Here is a 21,341-nt window from a genome sequence, read left to right as displayed (position 1 = left end):
ATGGGAAAGCAAAATATTTCAGCTACTATAGAAAACAGTCTGGGGTCAGAGAGATATCACAGAGGGCAAAGAGTTTGCCTTACATGTAGCCAACCTCAGTTTGACCACTGACACCATATCACATATGATCTTCCAATCACTGCCTGAAATGTTTCCCAAGCATTGAATCAGGAGGAAGGAAGGAAGGAAGGAAGGAAGGAAGGAAGGAAGGAAGGAAAGAAGGGAGGAAGGAAGGGAGGGAGGGAGGGAGGGACGGAGGGACGGAGGGAGGGAGGGAGGGATAATAGTCTGTAAGTTCTTCAAACAGATAAACAGAGATGTATATACCTCCCACCCAAATAGAATATAAACTCTACTGGAACAATCTGTGTTGGTGGTGATGTGTAAAAGTAACACTCATTCACTGCTGGTGGGAATGTTGTCTGGTTCAACCCCTGTAGAAAACACTATATAAGGTTCTCTGTAAACTCAGAAATGAAATTCCATATGATCCAGCAGTTCCGCTTTGGAGTATCTGCCCCTGGAAAGAAAAACATTTACTGAAAAGGATATCACTTGATATCCCAATGCTCATTGATGTGCGTGAGTGGGCACCAGTAATGTCTCCATTCATCCCTGTTGTGTGCTACCGTAGCCCAATGGCATCTGCTCATTCTAGGAACATGAAGAGCATCAAACTGATCATTCAGGGTCTTAACGAAGAAGTCTGATCATCTCATAGGTGGGCGTCCATGCGATCTTTTGACATCCTGTGGAATCCAGTCGGTAATGGCTCTAGTTCAGCGGTCATCTCTAAATCCAATTTCGTGTCCAGCCCATCTGATTTTCGATGCCTTGGCAAACAAGACAGCGTCCCTGATTCTTGAGCGTTGATGGAAGTTGGAACACCGGATTCTTTCTCTCATTTGAGTGAAGTATGATACTCCAGGCATAGAACATGTACATGTGATAAAAGAGGCGTCGGTGGTGTCGGTGTCCTTGTCAACACAAACTTAGCCATGAGCATTGATTCATTCGAATGCCTAACAACCCGAATCAGACGATTACACTTGAATAGATATGGCTCACTGCCAAGAGTTTCTATCTTCGTTGTCTACACACCAACATCCAATTATGGTGAAGGAGAAATTGATAAGTTCTACATGGAGCTGGAGAAGTTCTATAATGAAGACCACACCTTCTACAAGATCATTGTCGGTGATTTTAATGCCAAGAGGACCGAAACGATCAGCCAAAGAACTCCACATCAGGACCTATGGCATAGAATGAAACGAACAGTGTGACAGACTGAGTTCATCATGTCAACCAAGACCACCCATAGTAACTCACAGTTCCAGAAGGCCGAATCTAAACATTGGACATGGGAATCTCCAGGTGGACGATTCCACAACGAAATTGACAACGAATTTCCACAACAAAAAGGACATATGCACACCATTATTCATTACAGATTTTATGTAATGAATGCATTACATCACATCACATCACATCACATCACATCACATTACAGAGAAGTGATCAAGGAAGAAGACCTCAAAGAGAGAAGAGCAGCAGTGCTGGTTGATGTGGCAGAAGCTGGGAAAAGCGTTCATAACGCCCGCCTATCCTTCACCAACGACAAGACCAAGAAGACTGCCCTCCGACATCCTGATGGATCTATCACATCTTCCAGAAGGGCAATGGAGAAGATTATTCATGACTTCTACTCAGATCTCTTTAATAGCCATGTCCACCTGCCGACATACCAAATTCCGCAGGATGGATATGTCGTTCCGAACGTTCTCCCTTCTGAAATCCAACACGCTATCTCGTTAGTAAAGAAACAAAGAACACCTTGGTCAGACAAGATCAGACCTTAACACCTGAAGAATCTACTGTCAGTACTCATCAATACACTGGTTCGGCTCTTCACACGATACCTGTCTGAATGCAAGGTTCTGTCCCAATGGAAAACCAGCAGAACTGCACTACTATACAAGAAGGGAGACATCCACAACATTGGCAACTATTGCCCAATCTGCCTATTGTCTGTCATCTACAAGCTGTTCACTTGAGTCATCCTGAACAGGATTGGCAGAGTACAAGATGAAGGACAACCATGCAAGCAAGTCGGGTTCCAAAAAGGATTCAGCACCATCGACCATATCCACACGATAACCAAGCTCATTGAGGTTTCTCGGGAGTTCAATATACCACTCAGTCTACCATTCATTGATTTAAAGAAGGCCTTTGATTCAGTTATAATAGAAGTGGTCATAGAAGCCCTAGACAATCAGGGCATTCAAACCCAATACATCAGCATCCTCAATGAGCTGTATTATGGATTCACTACCAGGATCTCACCATTCTACAAAGAAGTGATCATCGATGTCAAGAGAGGAGTTCAGCAGGGTAATACCATTTCACTGAAACTCTTCAGTGCCACCCTTGAGAACATCATGCAACAACTGGAATGGGAAGGAATGGGAGTGAAGATGGATGGTCGGCAACTACACCACCTCCACTTTGCTGATGACATCGTTCTAATAACACCAAACATTAACCAAGCAGCACAAATGCTGACTTACTTTGACTGTGAGTGTGGAAAGGTTGAACTCCAGCTGAATCTCATGAAGACAATGTTCATGAGAAACAGTCTCGTTCCTGATGGTCCATTAGCTCTCAACAGAACAACCATCTCTGAATGAAACAGTTATGTGTATCTAGGTCGAGAAGTCAACATGACGAATGACCTGGCACTTCAGTTGAGCAGGAGGAAGAGAGCGCCTTGGAACGCCTTCAAGGGCGTCGAAGAAATAACTAAGTGGATGAAGAACCTCCGGCTTCAAGCACATCTCTTCGATTCCACTGTTCTTCTTGCATTAACATATGCCTCAGAGACCTGGGCCCTCTAAAAACAGGATGAGAACACTATTTGGGTTTCTCAAAAAGGAATTGAAAGAGTTATGCTTGGAGTATCATGCTTCACTCAAATGAGAGAAAGAATCCTGAGTTCCGACTTCCGTCAATGTTCAAGAATCAGGGATGCTGTCTCGTTTGCCAAGGCATCGAAAATCAGATGGGCTGGACACGTAATGAGATTTAGAGACGACAGCTGGACTAGAGCCATTACTGACTGGATTCCACGGGATGTCAAAAGATCACGTGGACCCCCACCTACCAGATGGTCAGACTTCTTCATCAAGACCCTGAATGATTAGTTTGAGGCTCTTCATGTTCCTAGAACGAGCAGATGCCATTGGGCTTTGGTAGCACGCAAGAGGGATGAATGGAGACGTTACTGGCGCCTGCTCGAGCAAATCGATGAGTAACGGGGTATCAAGTGATCAATTGATTCATTACAGTACTCAGTACAAAGCTAAGATTTGGAATGAACCTAACATCCAACATCATATAAGTGGATCATGAAGAAGTGGTATATATACACAATGGTATACTACACAGCTGTAAGGAACTGAAACTCATGCAATTCACTGTATTGTAGAGAGAACTGGAAAATATTTTTTAAAATGAAATTCACCAGAAGAATTAACACAGGATAATACCATTTACGTGTGGTATTTAGAATAAGAATAAATGCAATGGTTTTATTTATTTATTTATTTATTTATTTTTGTGGAGAGCTTGTGTTCTCAAGGGAATATCAAAATCACACTTAGCCCAGGGACAGAAAGGAAAGATATTAACTGGAGTAAAAAGGAAGGCACTAAAGAGAAGCAACAGGGGCCAATTGGCAAAGAGATTCAGATACACCAGTAGTTTTAAATAATTAGAGAGGCTAAATATCCAAATCACAGAGTCAACAACACTGAAATCATGAGACCCAAACTGTTCAAACAAATTTAAAAAGGCAGCTGTCACAGACTGGGGATCTGAGAGGGGACATGGGAACATTGGTAGAGGGAAATTGACACTGGTGGTGGGACTGGTGCTAGAATATTGTATGTCTAAAACCCAACTATGAGTAACTTTTTAAATCATGGTGATTTAACAAAATAACATTTAAAAGAATTCAAATAAGAAGTCAAATAATTTTCATACCAGAAGGTTCATAATTGAAATGGCAACAATACCCCAAAAGTGTAAACAACTCAAATGTATATTAGCATATAAATAAATGAAATATGGTAAACTCACATAATGAAAGTTTATTTTACATAAAAATTGAATAAAATTCTAATACATGCTCTATCTTGAACACATTGTTCATTTTAATGAATGCCATATACAGTGGGAAATTTCTGTAGAGTTTCATTTACATAGACTAGGTAAATTCACAGAAACAGAATGCAGAATTTAATTTACCAGCAGTACGATGGATATAAGAATGGGGATTTTTGTTTTGGAATGATGGGAAAGCTCTGAAAAGAGACAGTAGTGTTTACTGTACAATGACAGAAATGTAATTAATGCCACTGAATTGTACAATTAAAAATTGTCAAAATGGGGCTAAAGAGAGTGTCCGAAGGACCAGTACATGTGCTTTTTTCAGTGAAACACCATGAGGTACAGTTATAGACTTACAAATTTTTGTGCTTGGCTTTCAGTTATACAATGATCAAGTACCCATCCTTCCACCAGCACCCATCCTCCACACCACGGGCCCCAGCATCCCTCCCACCCCCCATACCCCCCATTCCACCTTGCCTCTGTGGCAGGGAATTCCCTTTTGTTCTCTCTCTCTCTCCTTTTGGGTCCTGTGGTTTGTAAGAGAGGCATTGACTGGGAATCATGTTTGGTCTATAGTCTCCTTTGAGCATTCTTCTACCACCCTGGGAGGATCCTCCCAACTTGGCTTCAATCCTTAGCACAACTTTAACTTCTAAGCATAACCAGGAGCAATCCCTAAGAAATGTGCCCAAAGTAACCCCCAACAACACCAGGTATGTGGCCCAAGAACCAGAAAATAAAATTATTAAAATGGTCAATGTTATGGAATTACAAAACTATCAAAAAGAATATGCTTTATAGGAATATATAATATTCAACGAACATAATAAACATGAACAATAGAACATACAAAATTCAGACAAATACACCTGGAGCAGATAACATCTCTGACAAATAAACTAGTAGTATACATTGAGCAATTAGAGCCTCTTTAACAAATTGTAGTAAAAACACTTCAGCCACGTAAAAAAGATGAACTTAGATCACAGATCACTCTGTCTCATATGTCACACTCAAAATAGATTAAAAGACTACAACAGACCTGAACTTATAAATCATATTGAGGAACATACAGGCAGAACCCTTCATGACATTGAATCTAGAAACATCTTTAATGACTCAATAACATTGGTCAAGCAAACAGAAACAAATATAAACGTGTGTATTACATCAAATTAAGAAGCTTCTGTAGGCAGAAGCTCCTGCTTCACAGCAGGCTGTCTTCACTGGGGCCCCCTTGGAGGAGGGGTGGGTTGAGTTTCCCTCCCTGTGCCAAGCAGAACCCCAGCAGCCGAAAACCTCCAGAACCCAGCCACAGCCATACTCAAGGCCACCCTCCACATGCTCAGATGAGCCTCACGCATGAAGGAACCAGCAGAGGAACCCAGATAAGCGGGACCCATGGCAGAGATCTCCAAACCTGCTTAGATCAGGACTGGGCCTCCTCCACCCAGATCCCCAGTTTTCAGTCGCTTGGCAGTCACACCCACAAACTGCCCCTGGCTGCCATGTAATCTCATCAACGGCCACAATCCAGAGACTATAAAACAAAGCTCCAGGAAGAGAGTGATGCAGAATTTCCTGGAGCACATGACCATATTTGCATCCAAGTCTCTTATACTCTAACCCATTGATGTACCTAAAGCAGCACACATGTGTTTGGTTTTAACATACTTGCTTGTATTCTTTCATATATGGGCTTGAAGGGCCCCAGAATGAAATCAACAACCTTTATACACTTCCTTATTATTGTGGTGGGAAGATGATTGCTGGTTGGGTGGGTATTTGAATACTATCTGTAATGAACTACTGTGAACTACTTTATAAAAATAAAATGTATAAAAATTTCAAAAACGAAGCTTCTGCAATAGAAAATAAATGTCTAAAAATGTCACCCCATATAAGAATAGAAAGTATTGCCCACCACTTATCTGACAAAGGGTTAATATCCAAGATATCTAAAGACCTTGTAATGGAGCAAAACAAAAACAATAACTTCATCAAAAGACAGCTGGGAAAAGAGGTGATAAGATACTTTCTTAAACAAGACATATGTGCAGCCAATAGGTATATGAGGAAATGCTCTGCATCACTTATCATCATAGAAATGTAAATTAAAAAAATGAGATATCACCTCATGCCACTGTGATTGACACATTTGAAAATAACAAAAAAATATTCCCTGCCACAGATGTGAATAAAAAGGAACACTCATCTCTGCTGGCAATAATTTAAAGGGCTAAACCATTTTGGACATTTTTTAAAGAAAATTAAAATTGAGCTTTCATATGACCTATCAATTCCACTTCTTAGTATATACTCCAAGAGCCTTTAAAAGGTATTTTGAAAAGACATATTCTTTGGTGCTTATTGTAGCACATTTATAATAGAGAAGATCCAGAACCAACCCAAGCAACCAAAAAAAATATGATTGTATAAAGGAACTCTTGTATAGATACATGATGCAGTACTAATGAGCTTTAAAAATATGAAATTAAGCAATTTTCTATAATATGAATGGGAGTAAAGTATATAATGCTGGGTGAAGAGAGTCAGAAGGAGAGAACAGAAACAGAATTACCTCTGATGTGGAATATAAAGAAACATAATAAAGGAACAATAGTCGAAGTCTTTAGAATCTGTGAGTTGGCCAAAAGAACTGAGCTTACCGAGGGCATGGTGGGGAGGGGCCTGATGGGTGAGATGTGTATTTGGGATATTGATGGAGGGAAGCAGATACTTGGTGGTGAGTTTGGAACTTCATATGTATTGAACTCTATGACAAAAAGTATTGTGAATCATTGTAATTCGATAAAAACAGGAAGGGAAAATGGAAGAACACAGCAATATATACAATGGTATGCCAGTGATTCAGTTGGGTGGTGGCTTTAGATTTTTATTTTATCAAAATTCAGCATTTAATGAGTTATATGTATAGGAAAAGCTCAAAGTTTAATATCTAATCATATTTTGAACTTGAAAGGATTCATTAATAAAATAAAATCTAATCCAAAAGTGAGGAATGTATGGGATACAAGAAACAGCGGGAAATGAATATAATCTAGGTGAAAAAAAGATCCTGAAAAGAAATAGGTATACAGGAAACAGAGAGATAGCTCATATGGGTTGAGTGTCTCCTTTGCATATGTGAGGCTTGAGTTTGTTCCTGCTACTCCACAGCCCATATTACAATGACCAAGTGTCTCTAAGAGTTAGCCTTAGAATCCTAAGCACCACTGGGGAGATCCCCCACAAAGAAATAAGCATACATAAAATACATCCTGATAGTTCTTTCTCATGTGACTTCTGCATATGTTTACATAGAAAGTTAAATTTCAGAAATTCTTTAAATATAAATGTGGTCTTGAGTCAGAGAAATAAGGTACATTGCGCTTTGTATGCAACCTACCCTGATTTGATTCCTGGCATCACCTGATCCCCAGCTGTAGGAAATTACCCCTTAAATAATAACCCCAAGATTGGGATACTCCCTTGAGTAAAATAGGTATAGCTTAGTATACAATGAGCACAGCAAATGTATTCACCCAGGAAAGAATATAATACTTTAATATGTAGGGGTCAGAATGTTAGTATAGCAGATAGGGTGCTTGCCTTGCATGCAACCAACCTGGGTTCGGTCCAGATGTGCTCCCTGAGCACAGTGCCAGGAGTAAGCCCTGAAAACAGCTGGGTGTAATACCTTTCCCCCAAAATACTTTAATATGTAGTTTACCATGATGGCAGAAAATGTGCACCCAGGTAAGAATAGAAAAGGAAATCATCATATCTTAAATAAAAAGGTGCTTGCTGATTGTGCATAACCCTATTGCCACAGTATGTAAATATCCCAGCCTGTACTCTTAATGCTCTTAATATACTTGTGCCTGAAGCCAGGGTTAGGGAGCAGAATAGTTCAATAAATGGACAAACTATTCCCGTATTTGGGGCTGTTGAGGCTTGCTTGCAACCCGGACATACCACAGAGTCTTGTCTCATTTTGTGATAGACAAGTGACCCTGCTGTAAAATGGTTAAAAGTGCCAATATGTCTAGATCATTTGTGGTAAACTGCCACACCACACACTATGAGGTCATTCCTGGTGGTCCCCAGCATTCAGGTTCTGAAATGTAGTGCTTGAGCCTAGCTCTGAACTGGTACCCAATTAGCCATGACTGCGACATCTCTTAAGAGGGCCCTTGGAAATGTGGTTTTATAGTGTTTAATTTGAGTTTAGAATTAACCTATAGATAGAGCAAAAATCTATTTATAGGTACTCAATATACTGTGAAGTTTTTAAATACTAAAAAAGTAAAAATAATAATGTAATTAAAATTTTGGAACAAAAGAAGAGAAGTATACATACATCATAGCTTAAGAGTCAAAGTACTGTCTAACATTAAACCAATAAATACAGGTAAATGTCCTCAGAATTATGATAATTAATCAAAAACGTGTAAAAAAATAAATGGTATAAAGTAGCACCTGTACGACTGAGATGAACAGTGACAAGTAGAGGAAAGATGGGAATTTTTAAAATTTTTTTTGAAGTAAATAGATTTTATTTGGAGGATTTTTTAAGGCATGGAATGAGGGGGAAGAAAGAAAGAGAAAGAGAGAGAGAGAGAGAGTAAGGTTAGACACGAAAGCATGAAAGTACACATCTCAAGAGGGGAGATGCAGGTGACACATGTGTTTGGATACCACATGTGCTCAGCCATGTGGGCGTAAGCCACATGGGCTCAAGCAGCATATGCGCTGAATTTTTTTAATTTAATAGAATAGAAGCAAAGACTACAAGAATTGAAAATAAAAATGTAACAAGAAAAGGAGAGGGAAGGGGATTTGATTCCTTCTCACATGTTCTTATATTTCATTGTGAAAAGTCCATGGTTACTGTTTAAAGAAAACAAATCAAGAAATGTGATTATAAGTATGGTATTTATTGCTATAATCAGTAATGTGTTAGTAACTCTTTCCCATCTGGCTTCAATAAAGGAGTGTCAAGAAATATGAATCATTCTGAAGTCATTTGAGTTTGGGAAACTAAAATAGTCATGAGAATGTTGAGGATCAGGTCCCAGGCACATCCAGACATGCCCAAGCATGTTCATATATATCCTTTTCCAGGAAAAAAGGTGAAACAAACCCACTCAGGCATAGACTAAATAGCATTAAAACTCAACTAATCACTTCAAAACTTTCTACTGTTCATAATAGCACTGACTGAAAATCTAATTTACATTAAGTAGAACTGATTAAAGGAGCTCACCTTTTAATGTGCATGTGTTCCCTATCCACAGGAACCTCAGGATCACCATTAAAATACTTCTTTGGTCAATGTTCAGCAGTGCTATCACATTAATGGTTCTGAGTTTGTGGATTCTTTAGTATCAAATGATTTGCATAGAGAATTCCCATGTTTATCAAGTTTTTTATTGTACATTTTAACTAGGGGGTTCTAAGTCCCTCTTTGATGTCTAATTCATACTCTACCTGTGAACTGTATAACTCGTCTTATCCTTCAATGCCCAGATTACAACATCCTTGAACTTTCAGTTTCCTTCCAACAACTCCTCTTTTACAAAAACCCCTCTCAACTTTATAAAAGCATATTTATCTTTTGTTTTAGGAGTTATAAGCAATGTTCACTGTGATATCACAGTGAATCACAATTTTGAATTGCTTTCCATTGCTGATACCAAAGTAAGTCCAGGTTTCTGGTAAAATAACTTCCTTCATTTAAGGTCAACATCAAGATGAATGTATATAGCTAAAAGTACACTAGGCCTGAAGAATTCTTAAGGAATTGAAGAAAAATTAATTTCTGAATGATGAACTGCCAATTACAGAGTATATGTTGTTTACTGTTATGAGCAAGTGAAAAAACTAGTTGCTACAGCTCACTGCTACTACCCAACCTGGTATGATAACATTAATTTGATACATCACTAGCTTAGAAACTCAAAATTTAAAGTATAATGATGTGATTTTCAGGTACGCAAATCTGAAGGAGGTGCAGTTAGACCACACACAGCTGTGTTCAGGGCTTACTTCTGGCTCTTGGCCCTGTGCTCATGGATCAGTGTTGGCAGTACCTGGGAACCATATGTGGTGTCAAGAATTGAACTAGAGCTGGCATGGCTATGACTCCAGAGGCAAAAGGACTTAATCCAGGGCCTGGCAGCTTGCGGCAGAAAAGTGAAGAGACTAAGCATTTAACTATAGTGCCATGCCTCCCCAGGAGGGAAAGGTTGTTGCTCCCTTCCACCTCCCCCCACCCCGTAGCAAGATGGCCGCCGCCTGAGAGCTTATTGGAAAGCCAGGTAGGAGCCAGCAGTGACAGGGCAACTGTAGTCTCATGGGAAGGGGGCTGGTACCTGCTCGTCCTTCACGCCCTACCGAGGTCACGAGTTGCCCCCAACGAGTGGCTCTCTGGCACTGTCATAACACCAGAGGCACAGAAACCAATCTTGTAATTATCTGGCTCTTGGAAAAAATCCCTCCAGACTTACCTAGTAAAATATCAGAAATCCAAAATTGCATGGCCACTATCGTGGCTGAGTGACATCATATGGTTCTCATAACCAGCTAGAGAAAACAAATTATTTCACAATGATTTTTCAGCAATTCTGATTGTTGGGGGAAATTCTAAAAAATAGTGGTGCATCTTTTGTCGAAATAATGAATGTAATCAAAGCAGAAAGAGAGTTAAGTAGAAATCATCTTCCTCAAAGGCATTGAGAGGGGTGGGAGGGGTTTATTGGAGTTCTTGGTGGTAAAAAATAAGTACTGGTGAAGGGAAAGGCGTTTGTTTGATCATTGTACGACCAAGACTTAATCTTGAAAGCTTTGTAACTTTTCCCACAGTGATTCAATAAATAAATAAATAAAACAAAAAAAGAACTGAACTTGAGTCAGCCATATGCAAGACAAGCTCCATAACCCCTGTACTAACTCTCGTCCCAAGAAAAAGTAGCTCATTTATATATTATTTATTTTTATGCTAATATATTTATTATATATTAAATACCTATTGATTTTAAACCACCATAAAGTCCACAAATTACTCCATGGTAATTTAGTATTTTCTGTTAGACAAACGTAGTTCTGAGTAACTTATAAACTCACATTACAAAATTGGGGGTATACAGCAAAACCAGTAGATTAAGAGGAAATTGATGGCACTGAATGATTATAATTGGAAAAGAAAAAGTCTCAAAACATAATATGAACTTCATTTTAAGATTTGGAGAAAGAAATCAAATCCAGTACATGGAAAACAAAGATTTTAATAAGGAAAATACAAAAGTGAGTGAAAACAGAAGTGGTCATGGTCACGGTCCTCCCGTTGTTCATCAATTTGCTCGAGTGGACCCAGTAACATCTCCATCGTGAGACATGTTGTTACTGTGTTTGGCATATTGAATATGTCACGGGTAGCTTGCCAGGCTTTGCCATGCGGGCGAGATACTTTTGGTAGCTTGCCGGGCTCTCCAAGAGGGGTGGAGGAATCGAAACCGGCTCGGCCAGGCCAGCTGCATGTAAGGCAAATGCCCTACTGCTCTGCTATCGCTCCAGCCCAGTGAAAACAGAAAACTAATTAAAATTATCAACAAAACCAAAAGCCCATTCCTAGACTAGGTCAGTGAAACAATGAACCTCCAGAAACAAAAACCAAATAAGTAAATTAAATTAAAAACAATAAGAGTAAAAGAGAGGACTTAATTATCAATTATATAAACACTAAAAGTATAATAATGAGATATTGTGCGAAAGTTACTGCCCATAAATACACTTTATGTGACACTCCTTAAACGCAAAATATTAACCTCACTTGAGGACACAAACAGAAGAGAACTACATCTACATGGGAAGTTTAGTTTATACATTAAAAATCTTCCAGCTAAGAAAACTCCTGGCCCGTAAGACCTCAACAGTGAATTCTGCTAAAAAAAAAAGAAAGATAAAATCACTTCTTTTTTAAAAATTCAGTTTATGGGTCTTATAAAAATTATTTTGAAATGTTTTCCAGAAATTGAAGAGGAAATAACATATTCAAACTCATTTTATGGAGCTAATTTTTTTCTGATCTGAAACCAAAAATGGTTTAAGATTTGTGGTACAGGTATCATCTCATGAATATTAATGAAAAATGAGTAATAAAATGCTATTAAATCAAGTCTAGAATGTAAAAACACTATAACTGAGGAGAATTTAAACTGGGAATATAAAATTGGCTTCAGATACTAAATTCAGTCAATGCCATTTCTATGTCTAAGATTAAATGAAAAATGGCATCTCCTCAAAAAAGTAAGAAAGCTTTTTGACAAAGTCAAGAATCCATTCATGAATAAAAGTCTTGGCTATTTAGTAATGAGAAAATACTCTCAACCTAATAAAGGGCACCTTCAAAGAAACTATAATTAATATACTTAATGATAAAAGCAAGCAAACAAAATATATAATACTTTCCATTGAAGATCAGGGAGAAAGCAAGTAATCTTCTGTAATTACTTATATGTAAAACCATTCTAGAGGATATATGCAGTGCAATAATGTATAAAGAAAAATAAAAGATGCTTACATTAGGGACAAGAGAGGTAGTATGCCAAGTATGGTGCTTGCTTTGAATGAGGTCAACTCAGGGTTCCATTCCTGGGATTCCATATTGGAAAAGAAGAAATAGAACTACTGCAATTCGTAATAATTAAAACAGGATGGTACTGGAACAAAGGCAGAGATGCAGACCAATGGAACAGAGTTGAATACACTGACATCTCCTCTCAATCATATTATCATCTAATCTTTGATAAAGGAGCAAGAAATGGGAAGTGGAGTAAGGAAACCTCTTTAGCAAAATGTGCTGGCAAAACTGGACAGCTACATGCAAAAAAATGGGCTTAGATCTCTGCCTAACACCACGTACAAAAGTAAGATCAAAATGGATTAAAGACTTCAACATCAGATGGGAATCCATAAGGTACATTGAAGACAAAGTTGGCAAAACCCTCCATAAAATTGAAGCTAATGGTATCTTCAAAGATGTCACGCCACTGGCCGAGCAAGTGAAAACAGAGATAGATAAATGGGACTATCTTAAACTAAGAAGTTTCTGCACCTCAAAAGAAGCAGTGACCAAAATACAAAGTCAGTCTACAGAATGGGAAAGGCTATTCGCCGAATACACATCTGACAAGGGGTTGATATCAAGGATACATAAAGTACTTGTTGAACTCCACAAGAAGAAAACATACAACCCCATAAAAAATAGGGCAATGAAATGAACAGAAACTTTCTCAAAGAAGAAATCCGAGTGGCAAAAAGGCACATGAGAAAATGCTCTACATCATTAATCATCAGGGAGATGCAGATCAAAACCACAATGAGATACCATCTCATACCTCAGAGACTGGCCCACATCCAAAAGAACAAAAACAACCGGTGCTGACATGGATGTGGCGAGAAAGGGACCCTCCTTCACTGCTGGTGGGAATGCCGACTTGTTCAACCCTTTTGGAAAACAGTATGGACAATTCTCAAAAAATTAGAAATTGAGCTCCCATTTGACCCAGCAATACCACTCCTGGGAATATAACTCAGAGAGGCAAAAATGTATAGTCAAAGTGACATCTGCACTTGTTTGTTCATTGCAGCACTCTTTACAATAGCCAGAATCTGGAAAAAAACTTGAGTGCCCAAGAACAGATGACTGGTTAAAGACACTTTGGTACATCTACACAATGGAGTACTATGTAGCTGTTAGAAAAGATGAAGTCATGAAATTTACATACAAGTGATAAGGTAAGGTAAGGTAAGGTAAAGGCCCTCCCATTGATCGTCGATTTGCTCGAGCGGGCCCAGTAACGTCTCCATTGGAGACTTTGTTGTTTACATACAAGTGATACTACATGGAAAGTATCATGCTAAGTGAAATGAGTCAGAAATAGGGATAGACATAGAAAGATTGCATTCATCTGGGGAACATAAAGTAACAAAATAGGAGATTAATACCCAAGAATAGCCGAGATCAGTACCAGGAGGATTACTCCATGGTTTAGAGTCCAGCCAGCCATGTTAGAGGAAAGGGCAGCTGACATAGAGAAGGGAGCCCCAAATAGAGGGTGTTTGGAGGATCCTCCCAGGATGGGAGATGCATGTTGAAAGTAGACTATAGACTGAACATGATTGCCACTCAATGCCTCTTTTGCAAACCACAACACTCAAAAGGAGAGAGAGAACAAAAGGGAATGCCCTGCCACAGAGGCAGGGTGGCATGGGGAATTGGGGGTGGGAGGGATACTGGGATCCATGGTGGTGGAAAATGGGCACTGGTGGAGGGATGGGTATTTGATCATTGTATAATCGAAACCCAAGCACAAATTTTGTAAGTCTACAACTGTACTTCATGGTGTTTAACTAGGTAAAGGTAAAGGTAAAGGCCCTCCCGTTGATCGTCGATTTGCTCGAGTGGGCCCAGTAACGTCTCCATTGGAGACTTTGTTGTTACTGTGTCTGGCATATCGAATACATCACGGGGAGCTTGCCAGGCCCTGCCGTGTGGGCGAGATACTCTCGGTAGCTTGCCGGGCTCTCCGAGAGGGGCGGAGGAATCGAACTCGGGTTGGCCATCTTGGCCGCTTGTAAGGCGAACGCCCTACGGCTGTGCTATCGCTCCAGCCTAATAAAAATTAAAAAAAAAAACTACTGCAATTCACAAACAATATACTTGTCTATTTAGAAAATCCCAAAGAAACTTTTATAAAGCTGCTGTCCACTGTCCTCCTGTTGTTCATCAATTTGATTGAGGGAGCCCAGTAACGTCTTCATTGTAAGACTTGCTGTTACTGTGTTTGGCATATCAAATACGTCTCGGGGAGCTTGCCAGGCTCTGCTGTGCAAGTGAGATACTCTTGTTAGCTTTCCGGGCTCTCCAAGAGGGACAGAGGAATAGAACCTGGCTCGACCAGGTTGGCCTCGTGTAAGGCAAATGCCCTACCCACTGTGCTATCGCTCCAGCCCGGAAAATTACTAAATTTAATTATTAATTCTAGTAGCTTTATAAGGGCTGAAGCGATAGCACAGCAGGTAGGGCATTTGCCTTACACGTGACCTACCTGGCCAACCCGGGTTCAATTCTTCTGTCCCTCTCACAGAGTCTGGAAAGCTACCAAGAGTATTGTGCTGGTACAACAAAGCCTGGCATGCTACTTATGACGTATTAGATATGCCAAAAACAGTAACAACAAGTCTCACAGTAGAGATGTTACTGGTGCCCACTTGAGTAAATTGATGAACAATGGGAGGACAGTGATACAGTAATTTCCCAGTATACACAACCAAAAAAAGTCAATTCTATTTTCATAATCTAGCAATAAATAATTAAATATTTAAATTTAAAAATTAGGACCTTTTGGAGGATAAACCAAACTATATGAAAGATCCATATTAGTGAAATTAAACAATACTACTGAGAAAAAGGGCAACATAAAATATGGAGATATACACTGAGTTTCCCAACAGAACAACTTGTTCTAATAAAGATATCAATGAATTCACAGATTCAATGTAATCTTAAACAAAATCCCACAGCATTTTTTCCATGTGAATTGAGACTTAGAAAATTCATTTAGAAAATCAAAGAATTTGATATAGCCAAAAGGACATTTACAAGGATTATGAAATTCATTTGGAAAAGCAAAGGATACCATTATTTAATGGAAAAATTTATTTTTTAAATTAAAGTTGAAAAACATTTGATTTCAAAATTTTAGTGGTTACAATAACCAAGGCTATAACATATTATTAGCAAAGACATGACACCTAGAAATAGTATAGAAAATATTATATAGAGAACATATAATAGATAATGCATATAGAGAAGACAGAAATTATCATACTTGTAAATGATCTATTCATTTTAACAATAGTGCAGACATATCAATGGGGAAATGTTAATAAACTTTTTAATAAATAGGGCTGGAGCGATAGCACAGTGGGTAGGGTGTTTGCCTTGCACGTGGCCAACCTGGGATCAATTCCTCTGTCCCTCTTGGAAAGCCCAGCAAGCTACCTAGAGTATCCATCCCGCACGAGAGAGCCAGGTAAGCTCCCCGTGGCATACTCGATATGCCAAAAACAGTAACAATAAGTCTCACAATGGAGACGTTACTGCTGCCCATTCCAGCAAATCAATGAACAACGGGAGGACAGTGCTACAGTGCTTTAATAGATAATGCTGGGGGAAAATGCATCAATATAGCAAAAAGAAATGAAAAGAGCCTCAAACCATAACTTGCACCACAGACTCAAAAAAGGGGGCCAGATTGGCATCACAGTGGGAAGGGTGCTTGCCTTGAATGCAGCTGACCCACAATCAACAGGGTTAAATCTTTGCCACCACACTTTTATCCCAGGAGCCCTGCCAGGAGTGTTCCCTTAGTACAGAGCCAGAGTAAGCTCTTACACACACACCTCTTGGTGAGGACACCCCAAATTAGCACAAAACAGTGCACTGAACTTACCTATACATAAAAATTAAAACTATAAAACCAACTTATAGGGAAAAACAAGAGAAAATCTAGGGAAATTTGGTTTAGAAAACAGTTTTAGAATCAGAGGGTATGATGTTGCCTTCTTCATGGCAGACCAGGGTTTTATCCTTGGCACCTCATCTGGTTCCCCAAGGACAACCAGGAGTGATCCCCTAACCAAGACCCAGGAGTAAACCTTAAGCACTTTAGGGTGGGGCCCCGCACAAAAACTAAAACAAGAAGACAAATTTTAGATCTGACACTGAAAGCACAATTCACTAAAAAGTAATAAAATGGACTCCATCAACATTCAAATGTTTTGGATCTTCAAAAGGTACTTAATCACGTAATCACTTAACTTCCCATTAGTCGTCGATTTGCTCGAGCGGGCGCCAGTAACGTCTCCATTTGTCCCTGTCGCGTGCTAGTGTAGCCCAATGGCATCTGTTCGCTCTGGGAACATGAGGAGCCTCAAACCGATCGTTCATGAACTTGACGAAGAAGTATGACCATCTGGTAGATGGGCGGCCACGCGGTCTTTTGACATCCCGTGGAATCCAGTCGGTAACAGCTCTAGTCCAACAGTCGTCTTTAAATCTCATTACGTGACCAGCCCATCTGATTTTCGACACCTTGGCAAATGAGACAGCATCCCTGATTCTTGATCGTCGACGGATGTCAGAACTCCAGATTCTTTCTCTCCTTTGAGTGAAACGTGATATTCCAAGCACAGCTTTCTATTCTTCTTTGGGAAAAATGAATAGCATTCTCATCTTGTTTGCGTAGGGCCCAGGTCTCTGAGGCATATGTTAATGCAGGAAGAACAGTGGAATCAAAGGGATGTGCCCAGAGCCGGAGGTTCTTTGTCCTCTTAGCTATTTCTTCCACGTTCTTGAAGGCGTTCCAAGCTGCTTTCTTCCTTCTGCACAGCTCGGGTGCCAGGTCATTTGTCATGTTGACCTCTCGACCTAGGTACACATAGCTGTTGCATTCGGAGATGGTCGTTCCATTGAGAGTGAATGGGGCATCAGGAACGAGGCTGTTTCACTTAAACATTGTCTTCGTAAGATTCAGCTGTAGTCCTACCTTTCCACCCTCACGGTCAAAGTGGCCAGCATTTGTGCCGCTTGGCTGATGTTTGGTGTTATTAAAACGATGTCATCAGCAAAGCAGAGGTGGTGTAGTTGCCGACCATCTATCTTCACTCCCAATCCTTCCCATTCCAGTCGTGGCATGATGTTCTCGAGGGTGGCACTGAAGAGTTTTGGTGAAATGGTATCACCCTGCCTCACCCCTCTCTTGACATCAACGATCACTTCTTTGTAGAATGGTGAGATCCTGGTAGTGAATCCACAATACAGCTCATGGAGGATCCTGATGTATTGGGCTTGAATGCCCTGATTGGCTAGGGCTTCAATGACCGCTTCCGTCTCAACAGAATCAAAGGCCTTCTTTAAATCAATGAACGTTAAACAGAGCGGCATCTTGAACTCCCGAGAAACCTCAATGAGCTTGGTTATCGTGTGGATATAGTCGATGGTGCTGAATCCTTTACGGAACCCTGCTTGCTCGCATGGTTGTCCTTCATCTAGTGTTCTGCCAATCCTATTTAGGATGACTCGAGTGAACAACTTGTACATGACAGACAATAGGCAGATCGGGCGATAGTTGCCAATGTCATGGATGTCTCCCTTCTTGAACAGTAGAGCCTGGCAAGCTATCCATTGTGTATTCGATGTGCCAAAACCAGTAACTACAACTGGTCTCATTCACCTGACCCTGAAGGCTTCACCGACATGGCAGCACTGAGAAGGATGAGAAAGGAGAGGCCGACAAAATCTCAGGGCTGACCTAGGCTGCCACAACGAAGGAAGACAAAAATGATCGTCTGTACTTTCAATGCACGTACGCTAGCATCAGATGCATCCATCGAGGATGTGATGGTACAAGCGCGAGTGATCAAGTACGACATCATTGGTCTGACCGAGACAAGAAGGCACAAATCTCACCATGCTGTTTTCGACACTGGAGAAGAATTGTTCCTCGGAACATGCGATAAAAGAGGTGTTGGAGGCGTCGGTTTCCTTGTCAACACAAACTTGGCCAAGAACATTGATTCATTCGAATGCCTAACAACCCGAATCGGACGTTTACATTTGAATAGATGTGGCTCACTGCCTGCAGTTTCTATCTTCGTTGTCTACGCACCAACATCTCATTATGATGAAAGAGAAATCGAGAAGTTCTACGTGGAGCTAGAGAAGTTCTATAAAGAAGACCACACCTTCTACAAGATCATTGTGGGTGATTTGAATGCAAAGATAGGACCGAGAAGATCAGCTGAAGAACTTCACATCGGGACCCATGGCCTAGAATGGAACGAACAGGGTGAGAGACTGTCTGAGTTCATTATGTCGACCAAGACCATTCATGGTAACTCACAGTTCCAGAAGGAAGAATCTAAACGATGGACATGGGAGTCTCCCGGTGGATGATTCCACAACGAAATAGACCACATCATATTCAATCGACGATTTTGCCTGACTGATGTCGCTGTTGTCCCAAAATTTCGAACGGGATCGGACCACTGTCTCCTTCGTGCAAAATTCTACTTCACAGAGCGGGGAGAAAGGGCTGCAAAGTTCAAAAAGAGAACTCCCAGAATAACCACCAACTGGGAACTCTTTGTTACTATTGCGGCAACATGGGAAGATGCCATTGTTGACAACATTGACGAGGAATACGATCGACTGGTTCAGCACCTCCATGAATGTGCGAGGAACGCCAAGAGAGATAGCCACAAAAAATCGCCTATCTTCGAAAATTCTTGAGCTGATTCGCCAGCGTGGTTTGGCGCATGCCTCAGCCAACCGCAAGCTAACGTCCGAGCTCGCAAAGCAGTGCAGAGATGCGATCAAGGAAGACCTCAGGGAGAGAAGAGCAGAAGTGCTGGTAGATGCGGCAGAAGCCGGGAAAAGTATTCGTAGCGCCCGCCTGTCCTTTGCCAGCTACAGGACCAAGATGACTGCCCTCCGACATCCTGATGGATCCATCACATCCTCCAGAATGGCAATGGAGAAGATTATCCATGACTTCTACTCAAATCTCTTCGATAGCCATGTCCACTTGCTGACATACCAAATTCCACAGGATGGATATGTCGTTCCCAACGTTCTCCCTTCCCGAAATCCAACACGCCATTTCGTCGGTAAAGAAACAAACAGCACCCGGCCCAGACAAGGTCAGACCTGAACACCTGAAGAACCTGCCATCAGTACTCATCAATACACTGGCTCGGCTCTTCACTCGCTACCTGTCTGAATGCAAGATTCCGTCCCAGTGGAAAACCAGCAGGACCGTACTACTGTTCAAAAGGTACTTAAGAAAATAAAAACATTAACATAAGAAAAGAAATTCTTTGATGTCATATATTATAAAGGAAAATTTAAATTTATATAACAACTGTCAAAAATAGCATTAAGAAAACAACCAACCTCTCCCAAATTAATGATTTAAAGATATGGAGACAGTTTTTTTATATTTATTTATTGAATCACTGTGGGAAAAGTTAAAAAGGTTTCTGGTTTATGTCTTGGTCATACAATGATCAAACACCTTCCCCTTCACCAGTACTTATTTTTCACCACCAAGAACCCCAATATATCACACTCCCACCCCTCTCAATGCCTGTGAGGTAGATGATTTCTACTTAACTCTCTCTCTACTTTGATTACATTCATTATTTCGACAAAAGATGCACCATTATTGTTTAGAATTTCCTCCCAACAATCAGAACTCCTGAAAAGAACATTGTGAAATAATTTATTTTCTATAGCTGGTTATGTGAACCATACGATGTCACATAGCCGTGATAGTGGCCACACGATTTTGGATTTCTGATATTTTACTAGATAAGTCTGGAGGTATTTCTGCCAAGAGCCAGATAATTATGAGATTGGTTTCTGTGCCTCTGGAGCCATGACCGTGCCAGAGAGCTGCTCCTGGGGGTCAACTCGTGACCTCAGTAGGGCGTGAAGGACAAGCCAGTACTAACCCCCTTCCCATGAAGCTGCAGTTACCCTGACACCACTGGCTCCTACCCGGCTTTCCAATAAGATCTGAGGTGGTGGCCACCTTGCTGCCGGGGGGGTGGGGATAAGCGGAAGGGAGAGATACCCTTTCCCTCCCGGGGAGGTATGGCACCGTAGTTTAACTCATAGTCCATTCACTTTTCTGCCACAAGCTGCTGGATTCTGGATTAAGTCCTTGTGCCTCTGGAGCCATGGCTGTGCAGGAGAAAAGATATGAAGAAAGTTACCAAGTTTAAGCAAGTGGAAAACTCACTCTTGAAAAGATATTCAAACTACTAGTAATATGAGAAATGTAAATTAAAGCCATAATATGATATCACTACAGATCTATTAAAATGTTAAAAGATGGTGGGGCCAGAAAATAGCATGGGGTCAAGTTTTTTGCCTTGGATGTAGTCAACCACAATACCATCCTGAGTACTATCAGGAGTACACCCTGAACACAGAGCCAAGAGTAAACGCTGAACACCACCACATGTGATCCAAACCACATCCCCTACCCTGCAGATGTTAAAAGATGATGAAAAAAACTAGTGATACTTTATATTCC

General features: G+C 40.5%; 1 pseudogene; it reads left to right on the top strand.

The window, feature by feature from the left end:
- Positions 1-18,580: 18,580 nt before the first annotated feature.
- Positions 18,581-20,067, top strand: LOC130034266 (uncharacterized; annotated as a pseudogene).
- Positions 20,068-21,341: the final 1,274 nt, after the last annotated feature.

Source organism: Sorex fumeus, unplaced genomic scaffold, assembly GCF_029834395.1.
Source record: "Sorex fumeus unplaced genomic scaffold, SorFum_2.1 ptg000058l, whole genome shotgun sequence".
In the NCBI taxonomy this organism is placed as follows: Eukaryota; Metazoa; Chordata; class Mammalia; order Eulipotyphla; family Soricidae; genus Sorex; species Sorex fumeus.
Note: the sequence above shows the minus strand (reverse complement) of the source record. Positions and strands in the feature narration are given on the sequence as shown.